The sequence below is a fragment of the Pelophylax lessonae genome (assembly GCF_965119305.1).
Source record: "Pelophylax lessonae genome assembly, chromosome: 2".
In the NCBI taxonomy this organism is placed as follows: domain Eukaryota; kingdom Metazoa; phylum Chordata; class Amphibia; order Anura; family Ranidae; genus Pelophylax; species Pelophylax lessonae.
The window spans coordinates 251327628-251333627 of NC_138769.1; positions in this window are offsets into that span (position 1 = coordinate 251327628).

Sequence of the window (6000 nt, forward strand, 5' to 3'; positions counted from 1 at the left end):
ATCTAGTGTAGTTAGGGTGCTATTTTCCACTATAGTTAGCTTTAATTATTCAGTTTCTGTAGGGAAAGTGTTAAGTGTAAGGGGACCGTAGTGTAGTGTAGGGTTAACTGACTCTAACTGCTATGGCAGGGTGACAAAACCCTTCCATATCAGGGTAACCGCTATAGAGAAAATATCGTTTCTCTTGTATCACATTCAGAGCACTGATATGGCTTCTCACCGGTCAGCTTGCTTTTTGGCTGTAGGCGTTTATAGGGCTTTTTTGAGGAGATGTTTGGAGTCAGGCATGACATCTGAACATCTGTGTAGGTGTATATATACATACACCCATGTCTGTATATATACACATACACATATATAGGTGTGAAAGTAGCAGAAACATATGCTTGCGCTAATTAAATAATTAATAGGCATATGCCAAAAAAATGCCCAGGTGTGTTCTTGCAGGCGTTTTTTTGGGGCTTTTTTTGGGGTCTTTGGAGGGAGGCTAAACATCTGAACTTCTGTATAGGGTTATATATACACACACACTTGTATATATTTATACACATACACACATAAAGGTGTTATAGGAGCGGAGCCATATTAGTGTGAATTAGCGCAAGCATAGATTTCTGCTATTTTCACACCTATATATGTGTATGTGTATATATACATACATGGGTGTATATACCCTTACACAGAAGTTCAGATGTTATGCCTGCCTCCAAAGACGCCCAAAAAATGCCCCAAAAAAAAGCCTGCAACAACACACCTGGGCATTTTTTTTGGCGCAGGCATTTTTTTGGGTCTTTGGAGGCAGGCAAAACATCTGAACTTCTGTGTAGGGGTATATATATATATACATACACCCATGTCTGTATATATACACATACACATATATAGGTGTGAAAGTAGCAGAAACATATGCTTGCGCTAATTAAATAATTAACAGGCATATGGCTCCGCTCCTATAACACCTATATGTGTGTATGTGTATAAATATATACAAGTGTGTGTGTATATATATAACCCTATACAGAAGTTCAGATGTTTTGCCTGCCTCCAAAGACCCCAAAAAAATGCCTGCGCCAAAAAAAATGCCCAGGTGTGTTCTTGCAGGCGTTTTTTTTGGGCATTTTTTTGGGGGTCTTTGGAGGCAGGCAAAACATCTTAACTTCTGTATAGGGTTATATATACACACACTTATATGTATTTTACACATACACATATATATAGGTGTTATAGGAGAGAAGCCATATTAGTGTGAATTAGCGCAAGCATAGATTTCTGCTATTTTCACACCTATATATGTGTATGTGTATATATACAGACATGGGTGTTTGTATATATACCCCTACACAGAAGTTCAGATGTTTTGCCTGCCTCCAAAGTCCCCCAAAAAATGCCCAAAAAAACGCTTGCTACTAAACCGGCAAGGTGTGAAAATAGCGGAGCCATATCCCTGTTCTATAAGTGACATAATACAAACAATCTTTTTTTTTATGGTTCTGGACATGCTACAGAGCTGATACTTCACAGGTACACTTTTTAGACCCCCCAAATCCAAAGTCAAAATCCAAAAATCTCTTTTCTTTTTTTTTTTTATTTTTTCAATAATTGGCTCTCTATCAAAAATGACAATTTTTAAGAACTTTTTTTGTGTGATTAATAGTCCCTGGGGCATGACCCAGAACCCTAGGCACTTTTTAGGGGCATTTATTGGGTTTTAGGGCTTCAAAATGGTGTTTTTCGATTACCGAAGTTCGGGTCCCATTGATTTCAATGGGGTTCTGAAATCCGGGCCGAACTTTCGGGAAGTTCGGATGTTCTGGCCGAACTGAACTTTTGAAAAGTTCGATCATCCTTAGTCCTGATCAGCCAGTGTAGCTGTCACACCAGTGCCGTTGTCATGAGTGCCCTGATCAGCCAGTGTATCTTTCACACCAGTGCAGCTGTCATCTGTGTCCTGATCAGTCAGTGTACCTGTCACACCAGTGCAGCCATTATCAATGCCCTGATCAGCTAGTGTAGCTGCCACACCTGTGCAGCCATACCAGTGCAGCCATCATCAGTGCAACATCTGTCGGTGCCCTGATTCAGTCACACCTATCCAAGTGTCACCAAAGACAACTTACTCCTAAAAAAATGTACATCAGCGAGGAAACTTTCCAGATTTTGACAGTGACAGATGAGTAATGTGGGGATCTCTCACTGTCAGATTTAGATTCTGAGTACAAATCCATGGAGAGCAGTGGGTCTGTAACAGGATTGGAGGAGGAAAGGATGCCTACAAAAAGGATGAGGCATTGTGAAGAGCAGGCAACAACTAGCAATGCTGTACATTATCCTGGTGAAGTGGCGAGCACCAGCAGCACAGTACACCTGGATGAAAGGCTCAGTACTAGTTGTGGGGTGTCTTGTCAGCCACCAAGAATTAGGGCCCATACAAGTCTCCCAGAGTCACTTGAAAATATTTTATGGCTTTCCTCTAACCCATCATCAGCTAATATGCCACTTTTTCTGCACAGCCAGGCATTCAGACCAAGAGTGAAGAGAGTGGAAGCAGTTCTGTGACTTTTGCTACAAAGTGTCATTTAGCAATTTTTAGTGTGAGGAAAGGGATAGCTAGTGTAGTTAGGGTGCTATTTTCCACTATAGTTAGCTTTAATTATTCAGTTTCTTTAGGGAAAGTGTTAAGTGTAAGGGGACCGTAGTGTAGTGTAGGGTTAACTGACTCTAACTGCTATGGCAGGGTGACAAAACCCTTCCATATCAGGGTGACCGCTATAGAGAAAATATCGTTTCTCTTGTATCACATTCAGAGCACTGATATGGCTTCTCACCGGTCAGCTTGCTTTTTGGCTGTAGGCGTTTATAGGGCTTTTTTGAGGAGATGTTTGGAGTCAGGCATGACATATGAACATCTGTGTAGGTGTATATATACATACACCCATGTCTGTATATATACACATACACATATATAGGTGTGAAAGTAGCAGAAACATATGCTTGTGCTAATTAAATAATTAATAGGCATATGGCTCCGCTCCTATAACACCTATATGTGTGTATGTGTGTAAATATATACAAGTGTGTGTGTATATATATAACCCTATACAGAATTCAGATGTTTTGCCTGCCTCCAAAGACCCCAAAAAAATGCCAAAAAAATGCCCAGGTGTGTTCTTGCAGGCGTTTTTTTTTGGGCATTTTTTTGGTGTCTTTGGAGGGAGGCTAAACATCTGAACTTCTGTATAGGGTTATATATACACACACACTTGTATATATTTTCAGTCACACCTGTCCAAGTGTCACCAAAGACAACTTACTCCTAAAAAAATGTACATCAGCGAGGAAACTTTCCAGATTTTGACAGTGACAGATGAGTAATGTGGGGATCTCTCACTGTCAGATTTAGATTCTGAGTACAAATCCATGGAGAGCAGTGGGTCTGTAACAGGATTGGAGGAGGAAAGGATGCCTACAAAAAGGATGAGGCATTGTGAAGAGCAGGCAACAACTAGCAATGCTGTACATTATCCTGGTGAAGTGGCGAGCACCAGCAGCACAGTACACCTGGATGAAAGGCTCAGTACTAGTTGTGGGGTGTCTTGTCAGCCACCAATAATTAGGGCCCATACAAGTCTCCCAGAGTCACTTGAAAATATTTTATGGCTTTCCTCTAACCCATCATCAGCTAATATGCCACTTTTTCTGCACAGCCAGGCATTCAGACCAACACTGAACATTTTAAACCAGTTGAATTTTTTTATGTATTTTTCACTAATGATTTATTTAATTTAACTGTGGACCAGTGCAATCTTTTTGTCCAGCAATACATCACGAATAACCCTAATTCATATTATAACTATCTATCCATCATAGGTTGAACTGGATGGACTGATGTCTTTTTTCAACCTCACTAACTATGTAACTATGTATTTGAATGGTAACCTGTCAGTTCAAAATATTTTTAGGCCTCACACATAACATGGGACTTAAAAAAAATTAAGTACACATTTACTGATCCACATATTTTCATTGATTAATCCCTCATCCATATAACTGGAAAGCTGATATACAAACAATACATCCCCAGTTTAAAGGCCAAATACAGGGTAAAGCTATACAAACTGTGAGAGGGCCACAGGGTATACATATGCCTTCCTCATGGGGAGCAGTTGAAAAATTGTGTGGGACCTTGCATTGCCACTATTCCAAAAGGGGTTCCACCTCTATATGGACAACTTTTACCCAAACCTGTCCCTTTCCCACCACCTTCACCTTCAGAAAGGTTAGCCTGCAGTACAGCACAAACAAATCAGAAGGGCTTCCCACAAAGGCTGGTGACCACAAGGCTACAAAGAGGGGAGTGAGTTTGAAGAATGAAGAAATGTTGGCTTTGAAATGGAGGGAAAAGCAAGATGTGTATGTTCTGTCCTCCACAATTATACTCCATTGGAAGTCCACATAGGGCACAGTCGAGTCCAAAAGCCTAAGTGCATACATGATTACAATAAGTTAATTGGAGGTTTATAATGATTATAATGACCAAATGTTACAGCCCTATCTAGCAACCAGAAGGTTCTGCCACTGGTACAAAACAGTTTAAATTTACATTTTGCAATTGGCAATTTATAATTCCTATGTCATCTATCACAAGTCCATGAAAAGATCTGCTTCCTTTCTAAAATTTCAAGAGGATATTGCCCAAGCTCTTATCCACCAGGAAGGCCCTCCACCTAAAAAACATTCACTCTTTTGCAGTGAACAAGCTGCATGAGGGACATCTTCCAGATATTGAAAATATATAATCTGTAACTCCTTGCTTGGGAACAAGGCCCTCAACACTGTGTCTTTTATGGAGAACTAATACATTTTGAAGATTTTAAAGAACTAGCAAGGAGTTGTGGATTATCTCTTTTCATGATTGCTATTGCAGAAACAGGCCAAAGACACCAAAGAAAAATGTTGGGTATGCAGCAGAGATGGTGTAAGGCAGTGGTCCTCAACTCCGGCCCTCGGGGCCCACTAACAGGCCAGATTTTAAGTATTACCTTGGGGAGATGCAGACTAGAATACTGCAATCACTGAGCAGCAAATAAGATCACCTGTGATGTATTTTAGTTATCTTGCAAACCTGGCCTGTTAGTGGGCCCCGAGGACCGGAGTTGAAGACCACTGGTGTAAGGCATGACACCCCTTTTTACTGTCCCCAATGTGCCTCCCAACCGGGCTTATGCATAGCTTCTGATGTTACCACGCTTCACAAAGGTATTAGTGAAGGTATAGTGAACATATTTCTGACTGTCTGCCATTTCCCTGTAGCTAATATTCTTTGTGTTAACACATTTTTGCTGCCCAGGTTGATCTGTCTGCCACCTGTAATGACCCTGGACTGTTTATTACCAAGTTTCTGCCTTCTGCCTGAACTGAAATTTTGCACAGTGTGAGGCCCTGCCACTGTAGTAGTGGGATTAATGACAAAACAAGGATCTCATGTATGAAGAGTCAGGGTCTTCAGAGTAGTGTTTCCAAATTGAGAAAACTAAGCTTTTGATTTTCCTTGGGTTTTGTAATTCCCAGATCAGGGTCTGAAGTCTGGAGGCTTTAAAGAACTTTGAGTGGGAGGAAGCCTCTACCCCTGTGTCCAGTTCTTATCTGATCAAGGCCCTTAATCTGATGTTTCTGCATGCTGCCTGGATTAATTCCTTGGCTATTAGCTGACCACATTACTGCCTGAGCTGATCCTGGCCTGTTTATTGATCATGTTTCTGCTTGCTGCCTAAATTAATCCTTTGGTTGTTGTTGATCACATCTTTGTCTGCTCTCTGGACCAATTATTTGACTGTTTATTGATCATGTCTCTGCCTGGCACTAATACTGACCCATCTGCATGTCCCTCTGGCTACATGTCTGCAAGGCACCAGTCTCACCCATCTTTTATGGACAACTGTATTACTAGAACCACAGGTAAACTTTTGTTTACCCTTTGCTCAGCCTCCTGTACTTCCTAGC